A 23,865-nucleotide genomic window follows, 5' to 3' on the forward strand; every position below is an offset into this window, starting at 1 on the left:
AGTATAGACCAGGGATCTTAAAGTCCCTCCTTGAGGGCCACAATCCAGTCGTGTTTTCAGGATTTCCCCAATAAATATGCATTGAAAGCAGTGCATGCACATAGATCTCATGCATATTCATTGAGAGAAATTCTGAAAACCCAACTGGATTGCGGCCCTCAAGGAGGGACTTTGAGACCCCTGGTATAGATAGTGGCATAGCAAGGGCAAGTGGCGCCTGAGGTGGTGGTGCCCCTCCTTTGCCCCTCCCCCGTTTCTTCCTGAGCCCCCCTGCCATGTGCTTGTCCCCGTGCCCTGCCCCCATACCTTTTTAATTTTCCAGGTGAGAGCAACAGCACAAACTTGCTGCCCGTGTTGTGTTGGCTATCCCTCCAATGTCGCTTCCTAGGCATGGAGCCCGGAAGTGATGTCAGAGAGAGGCGACACCGATGCAAGCAGCAAGTTCTTAATGCTGCTCACGCAGGAAAATTAAAGAGGTACGAGGGAAGGGGCATATGCATGCAGCAGGAGGGTTTGGGAAGGAGGGGGAGCGGAGAGGAGGATTCGTGCCCGTGCTCTTTACAAAGGCCGTGCCCGGAGTGGACTGCCCCTCCCTTACTACACCAGTGAGTATAGACAAATACAAGTTTGCTTATGATGCAATTAACCTAACTTTTTAAAAAACACATTTATTACACAGTGATGTATGTTTCAGTTAGTGTATTTTGGAAAGTGGATTATGATCTTTGAGCTTGTAGGTTGAAAGTACATGATGTGAAATAGAGAATGACACGGTGGCGGTTTAGCCGCGGCCACCGCATTTTAGCCGCGGGTCACCCGCCGAAAACGGGGAAGAAAACTAGCAGTCGCTGCGGCGACGGGGACAAGGCCATTCACCGCCCGCGGGGCGGTGAATGGTCTTGTCTCCGCAGTGAGGTATCAAGGATCGCGCGGTCCCCGCAGCCACCGCCCGCCCGCCCGTAGCATTTAGCCAGCTCCCTCCCTCCACCTCACCTTAAATTTCGAGTTTTCCGGCTTCCTTTTTTCCGAGCCGCACGTGTTCAAAAATCCGTGCACGCGCGGCTGCGCGAGTCAATCAATCTTCTCCTCTGACGCAACCGGAAACAGGAAGTTGCAGGAGAGGAGAAGTTTGATTGACTCGCGCAGCCGCGCGTGCACGGATTTTTGAACACGTGCGGCTCGGAAAAAAGGAAGCCGGAAAACTCGAAATTTAAGGTGAGGTGGAGGGAGGGAGCTGGCTAAATGCATGGCTTTTTGAACGCGTGCGGCTAGGGAAAAAGGAAGCCGGCAAACTCGGAACGAATATAAGGTGAGGTGGAGGGAGGATGGGGGCTGCTGGACCATTCTTCATTACTTTGCCATACTAATTCCATTCTATGTTAGGTGCCACGGTCTCAGATTCGAGTCCTAGCGATGATGAGTTAAAGATCCCAAAAGAAGCCAACTTCTAAATCCAGTGGTTAGAGCTACACTACACTCCTTGTGACGCTGGGCAAGTCACTTAATCCCTATTGCTTCTGACACAATGGGCAGTTCCAAAGACCAAGACTGGCCAGTGTCAAAGACAGGATGCTGAGCTTGATAGACCCTTAGTCTCCACTGTTTTTAGTGATCAACAAAGTTCTATGTTTCTATAATCACCCTAATTCTGTTATCATTGGACTAGATATTCAAAATGATTTAAATGGCCAGGACAGGCTCCTGGCTGTTCAAATCATCTGTCCAGGGCTAACCAGGCCTTTTTTTTTTTTTTTTTTTTTTTTTTTTGTTCAATAAATTTTATTCAGTATTTTAAAAAATACAAGGAGCAATTCAAATACATAAAAGTAGTATAACATTTTGCATTAATATACAGTTAATTATAAAGGCCCATATTATTAAGAAAAGCTCAGAGTTGTTTTTGGATTTGTTTGTGGTGATGTATGACAATAGAAAGTGAAATAGGACAAAGTAAAAATTGAAAGAGAGAGGAAAAAAGAAGAGAGAAAGAAAAAAAAAAAAAAATATATATATATATATAATTTTTAAAGAGAGGAGAAGACAGGAGTGTCTACATAGTAGAATGTACATATGAATCTAAAAATGACCAGGGTGATTTTTTGTTTTTCCAATTCATGGATTTATGGAGTGAAATTTTATTTTCATATGCATATGATTCAAATCTGTGGTACATACATAGAGAGTTCCACCAAAAAGTATAATCTAATAACGAAGATGATTTCCAATTTTTCAGAATATGCATGAGAGCAGTCACAAACATGGTATCAATAAGTTTAGGAGGACAATTTGATTGCGCGAAACAGGGGTGTTGAGATCGAAGGATTATAATGTCCATAGAAATCTCTTCTGAGCAGTTGGTGATAGATTGTATGGTATTCCAGATTTTGGACCAAAAAGAACGGACCAGAGTACAATGGAAGAACATATGATCAAGAGTTCCTTCCTCTTTCAAACAGTTCCAGCAGATAGAATCTTGTTTTAATTTGGCTTTCCACATACGAAATGGGGTCCATATTGCATTCCACATTACAAAGAGCATTGACTGTGAAACTCTAGAAGATAAAAGTGGGCGATTTGTTGAAGACCAAAAGAGTTCCCAGTCAATGTCAGAAAGTGGAATGGTTATTATATTATCCCAGTGTTTCATAGCATGATATGAGAAAGTGAAGGATTGGTCTCTTAGAATATTATAAAAAAAAGATATAGCTTTCCCTTTTGATAGAGACCATAAAGACCAATGGTAAATAGTATTTTTAGAAGATATGAAGTCATATTGTATATGTACAGAAGACAGTATTTCACTGAGTATGATCCATTGTGAATAAGCAGAGGATGTTAGTAGGTATGTGGAGCAAAGTATATCAAAAGGGATTAGTTTATTAAGAGTATATAATTGATGAACAAACCATATACCTGTCCGTTGCCACCGTTTCCATGAAAGGGATTTGCCTTGGTTTTGGATATTGGGATTGTTCCAAAGGGACATGAATGGGCTAACACTAATTGAGATATCAGCTATTTTATCTAAATGATGGAGAGCATGCTGCGTTGAATTCAAAAGAGAGTATTTTCTCAAATGTCTGGGTATTGGTATCGTTAATAGGCAAGAGATGTGTAGAGGTTTGCATAGAAAACATTCCATTTCATACCAATTAGGAGGGTCTTGAGAGAAGGAGTCATTGACCCAGTAAGCTCCATATTTAGTTAATGAAGCAATATAGTAGTGGTAGAAATCTGGAAAGTTAAGACCACCGTTAATTTTAGAGGCCTTCAGCTTGGCTAGAGCAATTCGGGGTTTTTTCTTGTTCCATATAAATTCAGATAGCTTCTTATTTAGCCAATGGAAAAATGATTTCTGGCATAAAAGAGGAAGCATTGAGAGTATGTAATTAATTTGAGGTGCTAGGGTCATTTTGATGGATGATATTCTACCCCACCAAGACAAATAAAGTGGAGACCACCTAGATGTAGTGTTAAGAACTAAATTTTTGATTTTGGATATATTAAGATCTTGAGCAAAGACTGGATCTTTGTGTATTAAAATCCCTAAATATTTCACAGCTTCATTTGACCATGTGAATGGAAAATTAGCCAAGTCTGATTGAAGAATGTTATTGTTCAGAGGAAAGATTTCTGATTTCTCCCAGTTTACAGAATATCCTGAGAAGCTAGAATATTGTTTGATGATATGTATAAGATGAGGGAGAGAAGATTGAGGGTTCCTTAGAAAAATTAATACATCATCAGCATATGCTGCTAGTTTGAAGTCTCGATCAGGGGAGGGAATACCATTAATTAGCGGGCATTGTCGAATAGCAGAGAGAAGAGGCTCCAACACTAAATTGAACAATAGTGGTGAGAGAGGACAGCCCTGTCTAGTGCCTCTGTGAAGGGGAAATTTATTGGATAAAGAGTTATTAATTAGAATACGAGCATTAGGACTATAATATAATGTTTTTATCCATTTCGTGAAAAATGATCCAAAGTTATACCATTTTAGGACACTGAAAAGAAAAGACCACTCCACTCGATCAAAGGCTTTTTCAGCGTCTATAGCTAGGCCTATTATTGGGTCTGTCAATGTTTTAGCATGTGCATTCACGTGGTGAAAAAGTCGTAGGTTATCTCCTATATATCTTTGTTTAATAAATCCCGTTTGGTCTTTGTGTATAAGATGTGGAATCACTTTGGTGAGTCTTAATGCAAGTAACTTTGCCATTATTTTATAATCTAAGTTAAGGAGAGAGATGGGACGGAAGTTTTTGACCAAGGTAGCGTCTCTGTCAGGTTTAGGGATTACAACGATGGTGGCTTCTGTGAAATTAAATTGTTTATCTGGAGAGGAGTGGAGGAAATCATAGTATGTAAGGAGATGAGGAGCTAAGATGTTTCGAAATAGTTTATAAAATTCATTAGTAAAACCATCCGGACCTGGGGCTTTTCCAGTCGGTAGGGAAGATATAGCAGTTTCTATTTCTGTTATGGTTATCGGAGAATCTAGTTCCAATTTAACAGGCTCCGATATGGTCGGGTGAGATAAGGAGGAAAGAAAAGAGTCTATATCTGATTCAGGAGCCACAACTTCAGACTTATATAATGAAGTATAAAAATTTTCAAATTGAGAAGAAATTGAAGATCTGGTTTTGACTAATTGTCCTAATGAATTTTGGATAGATGTGATATGTAATCTTTTGGATTTAATTTTAAGGTATCTGGCCAGTGGACGACCCATAAGATTATCTCCCATATAATGACCAGAATTGGAAATGAAGATATCTCGTCTGGCTGTGCATGAAACTAAAGTATTATATTCATATTTAAGTTTTTGGATATGATGGAGAATAGTTGGGTCATGTAAGTGATTAGACATATGTTGTATTTCTAATGTTTTAATAGCGTTTTCTAATTCTTTTTCTTTTTTCATGGACTGTTTTTTTTTCCAAGAGGCAATTTTTATCAATTCACCTCTAAGGGTTGCTTTATAAGCTTCCCAGATTATGGAAGGACAAACTTCAGGATCTTTAGAGTTATTTTCGAAGAATTCTAATGTAAATGAGTTGATTTTTTCAACAGTTTCTTCATCCAAGAGTAAGGCGTTGTTTAGTCTCCAAGAAGGAGATTCATTACGTGGAGCCGAAATAGAAATATATAAAGAAATGGCAGCATGGTCCGTAAGGGAGATTGGATGTATACTAGTATTAGTAAGGTCATGAATGAGAGAGGAGGATATAAGAAAGAAATCAATTCTCGAGTATGTATTATGCGGTGGAGAAAAATGTGAATATTCTCTACCTTTCGGGTGAAGTAGTCGCCAAGGATCTACAAGGGAGAAAGCATCTTTTAGGGCCTGTAGAGCTGTGAAAGACTTGGTCTTGGATGGTTTACAGGAAGAAGATCTGTCAATATATAAGTCTTGGATTTGGTTAAAATCTCCACCCAATATCAGAGAACAAGAACTGAATTCAATTAGTGCTAGTTGAATGTCTCTAAAAAAATCCGGGTGATCTTTAACCGGGCCATAAATATTGAGAAGAACAAAGTCTATTGAGTGCAACGCAGCATGTACCAGACACCATCTTCCCTCTGTGTCTGTTTTAATTGAATGAATAATGGGAGAGAGTTTATCTTTAAGAAAGATTGAAACACCATTTTTCTTTTGATAAGTCGCAGGGGAGTATATATGAGCAGAGTATCCCTTTAGTTGAAATTTCGTGGCGGCAGCAGATGGGAGGTGGGTTTCTTGTAATAAAATTATGTCTGGATGTTTATTGGACACATAATTGGATATCTTTTTTCTTTTAATGGGATGATTCAGGCCATTCACATTAAAGGAAAAGACATGTAGGTCAGCCATAATATATGATTTGCGTTGGAGAGATATGCAGTATATCACTTTTGTCGAGAGAAGATATCTGATATATTAGTGAGATAAGGTAGACACTCCTGTCTAATAAGAAAAGTAGAAAAGACATTAAAATAAGAAAGAAGAAGATAGTAATGACCTCATAATATGTGGTCAGAAGATAGATAAACCAAACTATCATGTACATATTAAAATATTTTAAGGATGCTTCTATGAGCATATAAGAATGACGCATGTGAAGCATCTAACATCTAACAAGATCCACACCTAATCAGTAATATAAATGTAAAGATTAGTGTGCTTAATTTAGCAGGTTATATAAAATTTGTATTTCATTACATAACATAACATGTTAAGATAAGAGCTTATTGGCTCAGATTAAAATATTAAATTTGGAATTGATTTGATCAAACAGATACCTCAAAGTAAAATATATGGCTGATAATATTAGCCCGTTGGGGTAGTATTTGTCTCAGGTATAGAGTCTATAAATAGTTGTGCGGTTGCTTTGTCTGTGAATGAGTGTGATTTCCCTTCTCTCCATATGCGTAAAGTCGCTGGATACACTAGTGCAAACTTCACTCCTCGATGATGCAGTGTAGAACATAGTGGCACCATCGTCTTGCGAAGGGTGGATACATGTAGGGAGTAGTCGTTGAACAAAAGTAATCTTTGACCTTCATATTCAAGTCGACCATATTTTCGAAAGGCTTGTATGATAAGATCTTTATCTTTCCAGTTGATATATCTAGCAATAACTGCTCTCGGGCGGTTGTTATTCTCTGTACGTTGGCTCAAGCGGTGTGCCCGCTCGCATGGAAAACCAGAGTCAGGGGTCACTAGGCCAAGTTGTTTTGGGAGCCAAAGTTGAAAAAAATAGTATAGATCCTGATCAGTACGGAGATCAGGTAGCCCCACTACTCGTAGATTGTTGCGGCGTTGACGATTCTCCTGGTCGTCCAAACGTGTTGTCAGTGTTGCTATTTGATTTTGCAATGCTGTTACTTTTTCACGATCTTGCAAAGTTGCATCTTCATTATCAGATACCCTTTGCTCCACTGCTGTAATACGTCCAGCGTGTGATTCAAAACGATCATTAATACAGTCTACAGCCAGTTGTAATTTAAGAAATTTTTCTTCCAGGGCCTCGGTGACCATTTTTGAGATTTCTTGGGCCCAATCTCCCCATTGTGTCAAGGTTATAGATGGAGTCGGTGACGTCGCCATTTTAAGTTCTGAGCAGGATAATTTATGTTTAGGTGTTTTTGCCGGTCTTACCGGCATTTCTATTTGATGTACACTTTTAAATTGCTACGTATTTAAATGTAATGAAAATCAAATTGCAAAAGCACAGATTATATTAAATCAGGTGTGTAAGAGGAGCCGTTAAGCCATCCGTGCGTTTTTCGTGGCGATCAGGTCATGGACTTGAAATCACCTTCCTCTTCGGCGGTTCACAGTGGGCGGTGCCGAAGTGGCTGTTAGGAGGCGGGGCAAACCACCGATTTCAGGCTCCTCCGGTGCAGTGAAGGGGGACGCCTCGATCTCCCTTCCCCTTCACTGTGCTGGATTTTGAAGAGGGGTCCTGTATTTAGAGCCCTCAAGAGGGCTGCAAAGGTAGACTTGTGCCGAAGTGGCTGTTGGGGGCGGGGCAAACCGCCGATCTCGGGCTCCTCCGGTGCAGTGAAGGGGGATGCCTCGATCTTCCTTCCCCTTCACTGTGCTGGATTCCAAGGATGGATCTTGAATTCAGAGCCCTTAAAAGGGCTGCAAAGGCAGACTTGTGCTGAAAGTGGCTGTTGGGGGCGGGGCAAACCGCCGATCTCGGGCTCCTCCGGTGCAGTGAAGGGGGATGCCTCGATCTTCTTTCCCCTTCACTGTGCTGGATTCCAAGGATGGATCTTGAATTCAGAGCCCTTAAAAGGGCTGCAAAGGCAGACTTGTGCTGAAAGTGGCTGTTGGGGGCGGGGCAAACCGCCGATCTCGGGCTCCTCCGGTGCAGTGAAGGGGGATGCCTCGATCTTCCTTCCCCTTCACTGTGCTGGATTCCAAGGATGGATCTTGAATTCAGAGCCCTTAAAAGGGCTGCAAAGGCAGACTTGTGCTGAAAGTGGCTGTTGGGGGCGGGGCAAACCACCGATCTCGGGCTCCTCCGGTGCAGTGAAGGGGGATGCCTCGATCTTCCTTCCCCTTCACTGTGCTGGATTCCAAGGATGGATCAGGCATTTTCAATCTTCATGTTCAGCCCAAATGGTGTCACACAATTCAGCAAAAATACCCAATGTTGTTCCTCATAATTTAAATATTGCTCATAGAAGGAACAACATTGGGTATTTTTGCAATGGAAGTTGGAGGGTTAATTCCCTTGAAACAGCCAATTGAGTGAAACATGAATTCATGCTGGGACACAAGATAGGTTGAATTTGTTTTGAATTTAAAAAGAAAAATGATCAATGAAGAATACTATAATGGCAAGAAAATATAATGATAAAACAGCAACTAATTTTGCCTATTTTTATATATTAAAAAAGTACTACATAAGGTGAATGTCCATATTGCTGTCTGTTGTTCTGCTGAGCACTGGCATTGAAACAGCAAAATGCATTTATTGCATACTTGTCCTCTGTCGGAAACATTATGGTGGTATATTAGTTGTGTTAATAAAAATTTATAAACAAAGCCCTGCCAGCTGAACATCTCTTTCTCTAGTTCAGCAGCAGGAACTTTGATTTATAAGAATGGAATACGCTAAATATTAGAGTACTAAGGCTTATATGGATGCTGCGGGGACGGTGACGGGGCGGTGAATGGGATGGCAGTGGCGGTGACGGGGCGGTGAAAGGGATGGCAGTGACGGTGACGGGGCGGTGAATGGAATGGCGGTGACGGGGCGGTGCAGAGGATGGTGGGCCGGGGGCGGTGACGGGGACAGATTTTTTCCCCGTGTCATTCTCTAATGTGAAAGTAATAATCCTGTTATATTTGGGTGGTACCATTATAATGAATAAAAGGAAATGAGGTGAAAAAGAGGTCAACTGCCTTAAATTGTAAATGTCACATGAGATAAGGAGTTGGAAGTTGTCATTAGCAAAATCATTGCTAGCCCTCGGAGACTTGATAAGGGGTTACTTCAGTGCTTGTGGAGTACAGTATGTAAAGGACTTCATCAACAAATAATGATTTTTTAAAATTTATAGAAGTATTTATTGTAACTCAGGAATAATACAGCAAGCAATGATCAGTTATACAAACATAAGTGTAACACAGAAATATGATGGCAGATAAAGGCCAAATGACCTATTTAGTCTGCCCATATGCAGTAACCATTATAACATATCCATAGTAAAAAAACAACAACAAACAAACCATCCTAGTTAACAATAGCTATTAATAAAGAGGCTTTGAAGACCAGGTGCACTCTGCTCCTTCTGTTGGAATTGGATTCTTTTTGTGCAGAGCTGACTGTCTCCTTTGTGGTTGTTTCACAACAAGATATATCAGAGAGAATCTGAACAGCCATGTGGGAAAACAAACCAGTAATCAAGAGCTATGAGCAAGTAAGAATGGAGCCCAGATAAACTCCCACTTAGAATATGTTTGTTACAGAGTGCTATGAGACGTTCCATTTCACAAACATACCAAGCTGTAAAGGAAGGTACAGTAGGGACATTTCCAATATTTAGCTAAGTTCAAATAAGTCACGTGGCAAATCTGTTGAATCAGCAAAGATTGTTTACAAGTCAGTCCAGGTGATTTTGTCTCAAAAAGAAAAACTGCAGGATGCCATTTAATGGGATGTTCAATCCAGCTTTGAAGACGGTGGTGAACAGATTTCCAGTAAGCTTGGTCTTTATGATAAGTCCATCAGAGATGAGCCATGGTGCCCTGGTCTGGGCATCCCTGCCAGCAAGTAGATGAAACAGTCAAAAGTATATGGTTTAGTTAAGTTGGAGTAAGATACCAATAATATATCACTTTAATTGCATTTTCTTTGAACATCACTGTTATTGAGGACTTTAATAATGCCTTCTCTATCTCTTTCTAGTCATAATCCCCTATTACCACCCCCTAGCTCTTTCTCCCAATTTACTCTGTGGAGAGAGGAGAACAAAAAGCCAAATACTTATATAAGCAAATGATAAGGCCTCTCATACTCTTTGAATCTTCATAAAGATCTTCAAAAAAGGCAAGAAACTAGTTTAAATAATGTTTTAATCTTAAAACTTTACTCTTCAAAGACGCTTGCGAGATTTACGATTGATAATAAAAAATTCCAGACAACCCAACTTCCCTGATGTTTTCTCCTGTACGCTTTCCTTTTATATTTAATATTGTATCCCTACCCTTTCTCCCTTTTTCTTTTTTTTTTGTAATTCTTTATTGATTTTCAATTTGAGTACAAAGTGCAAAAATTGTACAAACAAGTTATATATTAAACAGCACTTGCATCCAATCAAATAATACAAAATAAATCTCTCCCCCCACCCCCGGATGTGTGAAAATCAAGTAGGAATTAAGGGCTTATATAATTAAACAAATTTCATTAATGGACCACATGTTGCTTTAAATATTTTATTATGTCCCAATATTTCTGAATTCATTTTTTAATAAGAACATAGAAATTGCTGCTGCTGGGTCAGACCAGTGGTCCATCGTGGTCATATCTATAACATTGACACAAAGTTTCCCACCAAAAGGAAAAATTTAGCCTGTAGTTTTTCCAATTCCTGGTGACCATTTGCATGGTAACCCCTGTCATAATTATAAGAAGTCTGCTTTTATACCTGTCTAATAGATTTTTAGCTTTCAACAATGTCCCACATATGACCACATCATAGGACAACGGAATCAATGTTTCCAGTATCATATTAATTTGTCCCCATATTGATTTCCAAAAATTGAGTATCAAGGGACAATGAAACAACAAATGATCTAGTGTCCCTACTTCAAGATGACAATGCCAGCATCTATTAGACTTTGAACTGTCCAACTTTTGCAATTGAACGGGGGTCCAAAAAAATTCTATGTAACAAAAAGAACCAGGTTTATCTCATGGATGCTGACGCTATACATCTCATCCTCCAAGTCCAAATCCAAAATTAAATTAGGCATAGCCAGTGACAGAATTATTTGTTGGAATTTTTTTTTAAAGAACTCTGCCTGATTTGAATTAGGAGCATAAATATTAAGAAGTGTCAGGGCCTCATCTACTCATAGGATCTGCATGAAAATTACCAAATGTAGTAGAATACTTCCTATTAATTAGGATAGCCACACCTGCCTTTTTTCCTATTGCTGGTGCAAACACCAGTGTTTTACCCACCCCCTTTCAATTTGACCACCTCGCTTGTAGTAAATAAATATCTGCCTGCTGTTGTTTCAAGAAATTGAGTACCTTTTTCCTCTTGATGGGAATGGTTAAGTCCATTAATGTTTAACGAATATAATTTCAAAGGTATTCTAAATGATTAATACGTAATAAATAAACCCTTAATTTCCCTTTAAACAAATATATATATAATATTTCCACACAAATCTGGGCCCCAAATCTTAAAATTCCCCCCTCCACCCCAAACCCATCCCATCATATAACACGACAGCTTGTATGCAAACCTACAGATCAGGTGACTACCAGCCTCCCCTAAGCACCCCAATTTTTCCCAAAATTAATCCTCTATATGTCAAGGAATAAACAATTCAATTTCATTTCCATTAATAATTTCATTATACAATTTAATTTAACAGGAAATAATCATTTCTCTACATATTCTTCCATAACATCACAAATTGATCATCTATATATTAATTAATATTTCATAATATGAACCATTTAATCTTCTCCTCATACCATAAAATTTGGAAGTAAAATATCATTTCTCTATATATTAATTCAGAACAGTACATATTATCTGAAAATACATTGCTCTATAATAACGAGAAATACTTTGTGGATCTTCTAAAAATTACAACAAACCCAGACCCAAAACCTTAAAAAAAACAAAACTCCTAAGGAAAAAAATTATAAGATATATTTATTGTAATAGATAACTTCTTTGGATACATCTCAGTTCTGGTACTTCTATGCTGTTTAAGATGTTAATATTCTGTATAGGATACTCTTATCATAAATAAACTTTAAGACAAAACTTAACATAGCATTTATATCACATAACAGAACACTATTGCAGTGCAATCTGGTTTTGGTCAAGTTAATTATTTCTAAGAATATACTTTTATTTCTAGGTGTAGGTGGTCAGGTCTGAGTCTTTACTGAGTAAAAGAATGCATTTCAGTCTGCCTCTTGGCATAAGACTGGAGATAGCACCCTATTGTCCTCCTCAGTTGTTTTAGTTTTGAGCTTCTTGCTGTTTTTTTCCCCCTTCCTCTTCTTTTCTTTCATACTAATAATGGTGCCAACTTTAAAAACAATAGAAAAAGCGTATAAAGAAAATACAGTGCTTTCGAGGTAAAACAGTCTGGAAATTCTAGTCAACAGCTTGAGAACATGATAACGTTAGTTATAATCCGAGTCTCCAAGAAGATCCCAGTATATTCCTTGCTGTGGTTCGAAAAACTCACCCACCCTCTTCTCACTGAGGATGCATATAATATTGCTCTATATCTGTAAAACACAGTAAACAAAACTCAGATTATAGTCATCACTGTCACTGCCATACTCACTAGCTGGAGGTCATTTCTGAGTGTGCTCATTAGCTGTTGGGAACCTGAGGTTCTGTTCATGTAGTGCTGCTGTGAGGAGGATTTACGTATGCCATCCTCCGCACAGCTTGAGCTGTCATCATCGCTCCCTGAGAAGCTCGCCGACTCTGCCCCCACTGCTACTCATTTACTCAATGATGTTCATTTCTGCACAAAGCTCTCTCTTAATGTCATCCAGCTGAGGTTCAGGGGAAGAATTATCTTTCATAGGAAACATTTTTGGTCCAACAGCTGGCTTTGGTGGGGCTCTGAGCTGTGGAGCATCTCGCTGGGAGGATCTTGCTGACTATTGCTCTTTGCGAGCCTGGATCTTACTGTTACCCTCAACTCTGGTTTTCTTTACTTGTATGCTACTGCTAAGTTTTCCCAGCACTTACTCGCCAGTGTCATGAATGATAAGTACACAATCCTTCTGGTACAGTCTTTATTGCTTTTGAATACTGTCATGGGAGGTGTTTAAGCCTGGAATATGTTGCAAAGTAATTTTGACTTCATCCCCTTTACCAACCTGTAGCTCTCCCTCACAGTCTCTGTCGATTGATGCCGGCTTGAAATCATAGCGTATAGAGTGGAAGGAGGACTTGGGTTGCTCTCGCCTAGCCACAACCCGTGCTCCTCACGGTCTTACAGCAGATTTGCCATCCCGTTGATAATCAACAACAGAAAAAACCACCCCAGCTCAATTTTTAACAGACCAAGGCCCCAGAAGGCCAATAACCCACTACAGCTTATAGTATTTTACTGAGCTATCCAGAAACCAGTCAAATCACTGCCCAACGAAGTCCTGCCCTATTCCTACAGAAACCTACTCCACTGGTCAGTAAAAACCACAGTAAAACTTTCAGTGGAGCACTTTCCGTAGCAAAGAAAAATAAAACAAATAAAACAAACAATTCAAAATTCATTCATTTTGAGGATCATATAATCCTTTCCATATAGTTATTGAATAAACGATCCTTCACTGAGCACTCTAAGACATCGGATCCAGGTGCTGGCTGATAAATTCCTCGAGTTTAGCCGGCTCCTTGTAGTGGGTGGTTCTGTTATTGAAAGTGATTTTCATAATTGCCAGATAGAGAAGCCCGTATTTGACTTCCAGCTGCCGCAATTGAGGTCTCATAAGTAAAAATAGCTTCCTTCGATTTGCAGTGGCCTTTGCAAAATCAGGTACTATATGGAATTTATGTTCCTGTCATTTCAATGATTTTGACTGCCTGGCTTTGTTTAAAATATCTAGAGCCTGCTGAAATATAAGTATTTTACAAATCATAGGTCTTGGACCGTTTTTTCCATTGGAGGCTCTTGATGGAAAACTGTGAGCCCTCTCTATCTCTAAAGGATATTTTAAATTGAGAGAGAATAGTTATGGCAAATAATCTTCCAGAAAAGAGATAGTTTGTTTCCTCTACCCTCTCTGGGAGCTCTCCAATCCTGATATTGATTCTACAGCTCCTATTGTTTGCATCTTCCAGCTCCCTTGAAATACGAGTTAAATCTTTGTGTTCAGTTTGAACTTTGTTCAAATGGCTTTCCAGCTCTGTAACCCGATGTTCCAAAAGATCTGTCTTCTTTTCACATACTTTTAATTGATTTGACAAGGTATGAACCTCCTCTTTTACAAGTTTTAGCTCAATGGTATTTTCAGTAAGCATGTCCTTGAGACATTTAAATTCTGCCATCAGCTGTTCAAACTCAGACACTTCCTTTAGCAGAGGCACTTTAAAGGGGGTTAGTGGATCAGGCTTGGCCCGCTTAGCATTTCCCTCTGCCGCGAACACTGCTTCTAATTTTGATTGCCTTCCAGTAGCCATTCTTGTACCAAGTATGCTTGTGAAAGGAATTTACCCATTTTAGAGGAAAAATTTTGCCTTTTACACAGATAAAACAGCTTAATGGTGCAGATGGAGGAGGAGCTGTGGAATCACCCGACCATCTTGTCTGCAGGCAAGCCACGCCCCCTTCTCCCTTTTTCAATTTTTGTCTTAATAGTTACTATTAGTTTGTTTGCCCATTCCTTCCACTTTTAATTAATTTTTTAACACTGTAAAGATGTAAACCGCTTTGGTATGAAAAGCGGTATATCAAGACATAATAAACTTGAAACTTAATCATGCTGCACAATATTATGGATATTAGGCTGAATAAGAAAATGTGTAAGCTGAGTATAAGCATACACATCATTGGGCAGAAGATATTATTATTCTTTCAGGGTTGTAAAGGGAACAAATTTGTCATCAGAGAACTGGTTTCACATATATAGAAGCTTCAAACCATATAGCCTCAATTAGAATTAGTATATATTCTTTTATGACCTCAGCAGTACAAACTGTGAGAAAGTTTTCATTCACAGTATAACTTGCACTGAAGTCTTCATCGGTCAGAATTTTCTATCAAATCTTATTTATTTAATTTATTCATTTTTATTTATTTTTTAAAATAAGTTAGAGAAAAAATACTCATCTCTTTATCAGAGCATAGCAGGGGTTCTTCACCGACATAGGCTATGTTTCGCCACATAAGGCTTTATGTGGCGAAACATAGCCTATGTCGGTGAAGAACCCCTGCTATGCTCTGATAAAGAGATGAGTATTTTTTCTCTAACTTATTTTGAAAAATAAATAAAAATGAATAAATTAAATAAATAAGATTTGATAGAAAATTCTGACCGATGAAGACTTCAGTGCAAGTTATACTGTGAATGAAAACTTTCTCACAGTTTGTACTGCTGAGGTCATAAAAGAATATATACTAATTCTAATTGAGGCTATATGGTTTGAAGCTTCTTTAGTATTTAGCCTTATAAAAATATATACTACCGCCTTATATACTTGTTTATTCACATATATAGACCAGCCAGGGACCAATGGGCAAAGATGGCACTATGCATCCCAAAGAGGATAAGATGCTATAAGGGGTTGGCGTGATAAAACAGATTCAGGAGGAGAAAAAATGAGTCCCAGTAATAGAAGATAAGAGTATATAGAAGGAGGCAAACCTGTGAGAAGATGTCTACATGTATGAGGAAGCCACAGAAGATGTTTAAACCTATGTGTGCCCACTAAAGTCTGTTCCAGATGAAACCACAATTTATGTGTAGCCACTTGAAACCATTCAAAGGCCTTTCTAGTCTGTGCCAGCTGGTAATACCAGGAAACATTTTACACACCAAGACCTTCTTTAGGTTTACAGCATATAAGAAAGTGTGATGAAGCCTAGGACGCTTATGCCAAACAAAATGAATGAATCGATCTTGTAACGCAGACAACAAATCCTGAGATAATTTAAAGGGAAGCACTTGGAACAAGTAAAGCAAATGGGGCAACACATTCATCTTGAGAGTAGCTAGTTTACCAAACCAGGACAGGTCAGTAGAATCCCAATGTTCCAAATCTTTACGAAGGTCTCCAACTAAGACAGGATAGTTAGTGGAAAATAAATCCTCAACCCATTCAATCAGTCATATCCCTAAGTACTTTATGCTTTTAGTAGCCCATCGAATGTGAAAATGAGAAGTTAAGGTAGATGTAAGAGTGGGCAACAACCCTATTGCAAGGCCAACTGTTTTCACCATGTTAACCTTAAAGCCCGAGACATTCACATAAGCAGAAATCTCCTTCATAAGATTTGGAAATGAGATCAAGGGGTGGGATAAGACATTGTTAGCAAACAAAGCCAACTTGAATTCCCAGTCACTCACGTGAATTCCTGCAATATCTGGATTGGTATGGACCTCCGCTGCAAAGAGCTCCATAGCCAATGCAAACAACAGGGAAGACAGAGGGCAGCCTTGTTGGGTGCCCCTGGTTAGGGGAAACGTAGCAGAATTACCACCATTAACACTAGCACAAGCAGCCAGAGAATGATAGAAAGCTTGTATCCACTGACAGAAAATAGGGCAAATCCAAATTTATGCAAGGTGCTATTTAGAAAGGGCCAAATGGACCCTATCAAATGTCTTCACATCCAATACAAGAAAACAGGAATCCCTGGTTATGGGAGAGATATACAAGATTGATCATTCAGCGTATATGATCAAAGGCCCAGATGGTGAGTGATAAACCCCACTTGTTCTGGATTTATCAAGTCTGGGAGAACAGGATCTTAACATCTGTATTAAGAATAGAGATAGGGTGGTAAGCGTATTCCGAATGATCTTTCTTCGGTTTTAGGATAACCACAATCCAAGCCTCCATCATAGAAGGTGATAAATCTCCCTCTTCATGAATAGAGTTAAGAATCAGAGTGAGAAGAGGAACTAAATCTCTTACAAAAATCTTTATAGAATTAATTTGAAAGGCCATCCAAGCCTGGAGCTTTACCTGTGGGGAGACACTTCAGGACCATTTGGAAATCTATTTGATGGTAATAGGGTCCTTCATCATGGAAAGATGTGCTGGGAATAGTGTAGGAAGATTAATACCTGCTAGATAGTAATAGAAGACAATGGGGGAATCTTTGGTGTATAGGACTTGGTAAACTTCTTGAAACTGTTGTCTGATCTAAGAGGATCTAGTCCAGGGGTGCCTAAATGGTCAATTGCGATCGACCAGTAGATCACAAAGGGAATGCGATCTTGTTCTTCCTGTCTTCCCGAGCCAGGCCAGGCACGTACAAGCGCTGGACCCACAAACCTTCACCTCCGTTGTCAATTCTGACGTTGGAGAGGAAGTTCTGGGCTAGCCAATTGCTGTCTGGCTGACCTAGAATTTCCTCTCTGTCAGAATTGATGGGGGGAGGCTTGTGGGCCCGGCGCTTGTATGCCCCAGACCTGGCTCAGGGAAGCAGGGAGAAATCGGTGTGGTGGCTTGGGGGTAGGGAGAGAGAAAAAAATCGGAAGTGGAGAAATCGGCGCAATGGCTTAGGGGGGTGGAGGGAGAGAGAAAAAAAGAAATAAAGAGAGGGAGCATGGGGAGAGAGAAAGAAAGACAGGCAGGCAGGGGGAGAGAGAAATAAAGAGGGGGCGAGGGAGAGAGAAAGAAAGACAGAACGAAAAGGGGGGGGGGGGGGCAGAAAGGTAGAAAGAAAGAAATATTGGATTTACAGTCAGAAGAAGGAAATGCTACCAGAGACTCATGAAGTCATCAGACAAAAAGGTAGGGAAAACGATTTTATTTTCAATTTAGTGATCAAAATTTGTCTGTTTTGAGAATTTATATCTGCTGTCTATATTTTGCACTATGGCCCCCTTTTACTAAACCGCAACAGTGGTTTTTAGCGCAGGGAGCCTATGGGGCTCATAATCGAAAGAGAAAAACGTCCAAAAACCGGCCTAAGTTGGCACTTGGATGAATATTTCTCAAAAACTTCCAAGCGCCGAAAATAAAAACGGGATTTGGACGTATTTCTAAATGACCTAGGCCTTCATAGTGCCGCTCAACATCCAAAGCTAAACTGAGCGTTTCGGGAGGCGTGTTGAGGGTGGGAATTGGGCGGGACGTGGGATGGCTTAGACTTAGTCGTACAGCATGTATAACTGAAAGTTATACAGCCCAGGATAGACAGAACTTGGACGTTGTGACTTACACCATGTAAAACATGGTCTAAGTCACAAAAACCCACTTAAACTCACTAGATAAACACTGCAAACAAATAACCGAGACCCCAACACACTACCCCAGTGATCACCAACCCCCCACCCCCATAAAAATTTTATTCACAGCTTTAAATTTCAGCCTCCAGACCATCGTCACCTGGCCGCCTGGCATAGGAAAGCCTAGTCGTCCAGCCCAGAAACAGCTTAAGTCATCTTGGGGGTGGGTTAGAGACCCATAGACAGGAGAACCCATGCCCATAAGCCCCTGTAATCACTGCATTGATACTTAAACATGTGCACTGTCCTATACACCCCAAAAACCCTTTTTTACTGGCATATAAGTGGCTCCTGCAGCCATAAGGGCTTTTGGGGTGGTAGATAAGTGGGTCTAGGGGATTCTGGAGATGGTTTGGGGGGCTTACCATGACCTATAAGGGAGCTGTAGTGAGGAGAAGCCATGGCACCCTTTTTATGAAGTTCACAGCAGTGCCCTGTAAAGTACCCCACTATTTAAGTCATGTCTGGGTGTGCAGTCCATCACTTTGCAGACCCCTCCCACATCCAACAGGGCTTGTTCTTGGCGTTTTGGACTTGGACGGAAAGTTGGACGGAAATGTGGTATAAAGATGGACAATTTAGCGGCTTGGACGATCAAATCGGCAGGACGTATAATTAGACGATTTTCGAAAGTAAAAAAAAGTTGGATGTCTCTTTCAAAAATGTGTCTTAGACTCTTTTTAACTTTGGACGGCTTGCGAGATGGACGTAAACGGACTTAAACATCCCTTTCGATTATGCCCCTCTATGAGCGTCGGGAGCAGTGCAGGGCATTCAGCGCAGCTCCCTGCACTAAAAACTGCCATCGCGGTTTAGTAAAAGGGGAGGAGGTATATTTGTCTATTTTTGTATAGTTGTTAAAGTCATCTGCCTTGACCTCTGAAAAAACCCCCGAATACAAATGATAATTAACATTTTCTCTTCATATAGTGTGCTTTGTGGTTTTTTAAAATTTTATTGTTGGTAGATCATTTTGACTTGGTCATTTTAAAAGTAGCTCACAAGCCAAAAAAGTGTGGGCACCCCGATCTAGTCAGTAGATGGCCTGACAGATTCTTAATTTTAGGTATATGTCTTTCTGTTCTGGCCTTCCTCAGTTTAATAGCAAATAACCACCCCACCTTGTTACTGTGTTTGTCTAGATTGAGCAGTCAAGAGATGCAGTTGCTCACTATAAAGAGCTGTAAGCTGTAAATTTACGGCCTGGAGCTCCTGGAACACTGACACAGACCATGAGATCCCATCCTTTTGGAGCACCGACAAAGTGAGGATCGAGTTATTTTTCCTCAGTAACATAGGGAAAAGAGGGACTGAAAAAAATGACTACACTGGCGGTGTTAAATCATCTGGACCGGATGGTATATATCCCAGAGTACTAAAATAACTCAAACATGAAATTGCCGTCCATTTTCTTCAGTAATTGTAAAGGCCTCAATATTCGCGGGGGTTAGGGGCAGAGCCAGCCCGTGAATATTGAAATATCGCGGATAACTTTCAGGGCCGGCTCTGACCCACCCCCGCGTACCGGACCTTCTCCAATCCTTATCTGGTGGTCTAGTGGTGACGTGGGGTAGGATCGATCGTCCTATGCTCCTGCCCCGTGCAGAGCCGTCATCCAAAATGGTTGCCATGAGTTCCCGTTGTAGTCTCCTGCCCTGCGTCACTGCTAGACCACCAGGTAAGATCCAGGATGCAGCGTTTCAATAAAAATAAATAAATAAATAATAAAAAAAAATATCATGAGTAACTAAATCCGCGGGTACTGATACCGTGGATTCAGAGGGGGGTACTCTAATTTAATTTGGTCTACATCCATTTCAGCTCTTTGAAAGATGTTTTAAAATTGGTGTCCAGGATGGACAAAAGCTTACAAGATAATCCTTTTAATTTAGTAAATTTACTAAAGACACTGCTCTTAAATTTACTGATCAAGATTTAAAGATCTCTCAATTGGAAAAAGGAATGGCAAAACTCAGTTTACAAATAACTCATTGTCAATCAGCTTTAGCAGCTACTACAAGGGATTGTCTAATGAATTAATTTACAATTGGAAGTTCAGGAAAACAGTGCCAGAAGTGGTAATTTGAGGTTGCTTAATTTCTTCATTACTCACTTTTCTCACCCTTGAAATTGTTTAAAAATGTATTAATTAAATTTTACTCTTGAATTGAGAGGAGTTAGGAGTGAAAAGTGTTTATTTACCAAGAAATGTGAGATATCAGAAAACTGAAGGTGAAATTGGATTTATTAAATTCTCCTGACAGCTTAGATTTATCTAATTTTTTGGGAATCTTCACAGGAAAATATTACTAAGAGAGCAACTCTAATTGTTTCTTTAAGCTCACCTGAGCAAAATGTATTAATCTTGAAAACTTCTTTTTCCTAAGAAAGCAGCATTATTCTGTGGTTTGTATGTTTCCAGATGTGTCTAGACACACTCTGCTAGGATGTAAGGTCTTCCTCCAGCTGAAACCTAAGATTCTAAAATTTCTGTGTGAATGTCTGGTAACTTATGAAAACAATTCTGATATTTTTTTTAGATCCTGGAGGGCTTCCTTCAAAGAAAAGCTGGATAATATTTTTCTTTATTGATTGTCTTTTGGGGGGGGGGGGTTAAAGAAAGTGATGATTTTGCTTGTATGACGTGAATTCTTTAAAATATTTTTTACAATTTATATGGTCTCAGATAAGTTCTTCTTAATGTAATGTAATGTAATTTATTTCTTATATACCGCTACATCCGTTAGGTTCTAAGCGGTTTACAGAAAATATACATTAAGATTAGAAATAAGAAAGGTACTTGAAAAATTCCCTTACTGTCCCGAAGGCTCACAATCTAACTAAAGTACCTGGAGGGTAATAGAGAAGTGAAAAGTAGAGTTAGAGGAAAAATAAACATTTTAACAAGACAGCATTGATCTAAATACTTTGGAATGTAGAAGAGAGGAGAGAAAGGAATAGAAGCAGAAGGGGGAGCCGTTGAACAGTAGAATTCTGGAGAAATTTAAATGATAGAAATAGAACAAAACAAAGACAAAAGGCAAAACAATAGATAAGATTAAAGATAAATCATAAGCTGGAAAGAAAAATAAAATAAAACTTTGTCTTCAATCCACGGTTTCAGCGTCAGTGATGAAGTGGAGCAAGTAAGTTTAGGAGGAGCGATTGACGTTTCCAGAAAGGGCTTAATGTGGACTTGTTTAGCTTTGATGTGGCATTTAATTGCTTTGTTAGTAATGTTATTTATTTTGTAGCATTTTAAAAGATTACTTAAAAAAAAAAAAGAATATGGACGTCCAAGTTAATTCATCACAAATGAACATTCATCTCGTATGTATTTTAGAACAGGATACAGCTGTTCTAAAAATACATGTGAGATGGTTGTCCATGTGCTAGAAATATACAGCATGAACTTTCATTTTACAGACTGATACATCCAAATTATAAATGAGGAAAACAAGAGACATGGATGTTCCTGTGCTGCCACTCAAATGTTCATTTTATAAAATGGCAACATAGATACCCAAGCAGAGCAGAACTGTAGCCTAATGGTTAGAGCAGTGGCTTGAGAGTCAGGGGATCCTGGTTCAAATTCCACTTCAGCTGTTTGTGATTTTTTTTTTTTTCTGTAAACCCTCTACAAAACAGAAAAATATCTACAATACCTACTACTACTATTTATTATTTCTATATTGCTGCCAGATGCATGCAACACTGTACATTAAATACACAAGAGGCAGTACCTGCTCAAAAAGCAAGTGCCTGAATGTACACCACTTTAGTATCCTTCAGACTTGCAGATGTCTTATATATTAAGATTCAGTAGTATTTTTCTATCCCTGGAGGGCTCACAACTAAAAATAATTTTAAAAAAAGCTGAAGTGGCACTGGAACCTGAATCCCTTGGTTCTCAGTTCATTGCACTAACCGTTAGGCTATTATTCAGATCTGCATGTTGCGCTTTTAAGAATGTTCATAATACCTGCAGCTGTCATAAAGCCTGGTATCCCTTGCAGGTTTCACATTTAGGGGAAAGGAAGGGTGGACAATCATCAGGGGTGGGGGGGGGGGAGAGGATTAAGGAGGTTAGCAACGAGTTTTGCCTTTCCGACCACCTGTTTGTTCTGGCAGGTTCTGCCCGCAAGGGTAGGCCAACTTCTAAGGCCACCATTTCTAGGTGAATCCATATGGCCATTTCCATGGTTTATGTGGCTGCTGGAAAGAAGCCTGCCCCCCTCGCAGTGCAGGCTCATTCTACCAGAGGTGTTTTCGTCTTCTTAGGCAGAGTCATTGGCTATTTCTCTGGACGAGATTTGCAGGGCCGTTACCTGGTCCTCCTTGCATATGTTCACCAAGTTTTACAGGATCGATGTGGCGGCCAAGATGGATGTTGCTTTTGGTGCCTCTGTTTTGGCATCGGGCTCATAAGTCCCACCCTGAATTTTCGGGATTGCTCTGTTAAGTCCCACTGGTCCTGGAATAAAATGGGATTGTACAAGAACGAAAGATTAGGTTCTTATCTTTGCTAATCTTTTTTCTTGTAAATCCACACTTTATTCCGGGAACCCCACCCTATACCTCACTTATTTGCTGATTGACTGCCTTTACATGTACTGGTAAACTGGATTTCTGTTTTCTGATCAGCCTTTATAAGAGTGCCGTCAGAATGGGTTTAGCACTTAGCTTTGGGGGAGTCCCTAGTTCAGGCGTCCCCCTTCTGTGAAGGCTGTGTCTCCTTGTAGTACTGTTTTGTCATTAAGGTTTCTAATATTTTATGATCTGTTCTCTTGTTTTTCATTGTTACATTTTGTGGCGGGGCCAGGGATAAGCCTAGCGCTGGCAACCCGGCTCCCGCCCCAGGCATAGGACGGAGCGCGCCCGGAAGGACTCCGCTGGATAGTCTCAGTAGAATAAGTGGCATACACTGCTTTCTTGGTAAAGTTCAAATTTTTCTCTTTATTATTCCAAGTTCAAGGCACTGGGTCTCCCGTAGTCCCTCTTGGCTGAGTGGACTTAAAAACACTACATCAGCAATGCTTCTTTTTTATAACACAGTCCAGCCTGCTGCTCAGGCAAATAATCCAAAATAAACAAAAACGTTTTTCTCTTCAGTATCATTAATTGTGCCTGAGGATACTTCAGGAAGCTTTTCCCGCCTGACCCACCTGAAGTACAATGCCCCACTACCCTTATGCTCCTGGGTAGGGGCTGGGGAACCATCCACCCTTTTCTGACTAGTGTAAGTCCCCTCCCAAAAGGTCCCCTATTCAGGGTTATCTAATGTCAGGTCACTGAATTCCCGTTCAGGCTTTGCTGGGAAGTTAATTAGGGTTCCCACCTCCTTCACTCTCTCTGCAAGACCTATCTCTCGGGCTCTAATTGACTCATTCACACTTTCTTACAGTCCTGCCTAAGGGAGAAAGAACTAAATACGTTAACTTTCATTCCCCTCCCCCATTCATACCTTATTGACTGTGATTAGATAGGAGATCCCAGGCTGCTAGACTGCAATCCATTTCACTTCCTTCAGAGACCTCTCCCTCTATCTCCATTAGGGACTCTCCGCTCTCTGAGGCTGGATAGGGATTCCCTTCAGTGCCCTGTTACTGGCCAGCCCTGCTCTGGAAGCCTTTCTCCTCCCTTGAGCTTCTGCCTAAGAGCCAGAAGTTTGTTAGTTCGGGAGGGCTGTAAG

At 40.0% G+C, this 23,865-nt stretch overlaps 1 protein-coding gene and 1 pseudogene across 3 annotated transcripts in view; one reads left to right on the plus strand and one right to left on the minus strand.

Annotated features, from left to right (window-relative positions):
* The window catches only part of TTC27 (tetratricopeptide repeat domain 27), a 677,043-nt gene that overhangs the window by 298,469 nt on the left and 354,709 nt on the right, over window positions 1-23,865 (plus strand). The gene's annotated exons all lie outside the window — the stretch shown is intronic.
* On the minus strand, window positions 12,480-14,394 carry LOC117356681 (annotated as a pseudogene).

The sequence above is a fragment of the Geotrypetes seraphini genome, chromosome 3 (genome assembly GCF_902459505.1).
Source record: "Geotrypetes seraphini chromosome 3, aGeoSer1.1, whole genome shotgun sequence".
Taxonomy (NCBI): domain Eukaryota; kingdom Metazoa; phylum Chordata; class Amphibia; order Gymnophiona; family Dermophiidae; genus Geotrypetes; species Geotrypetes seraphini.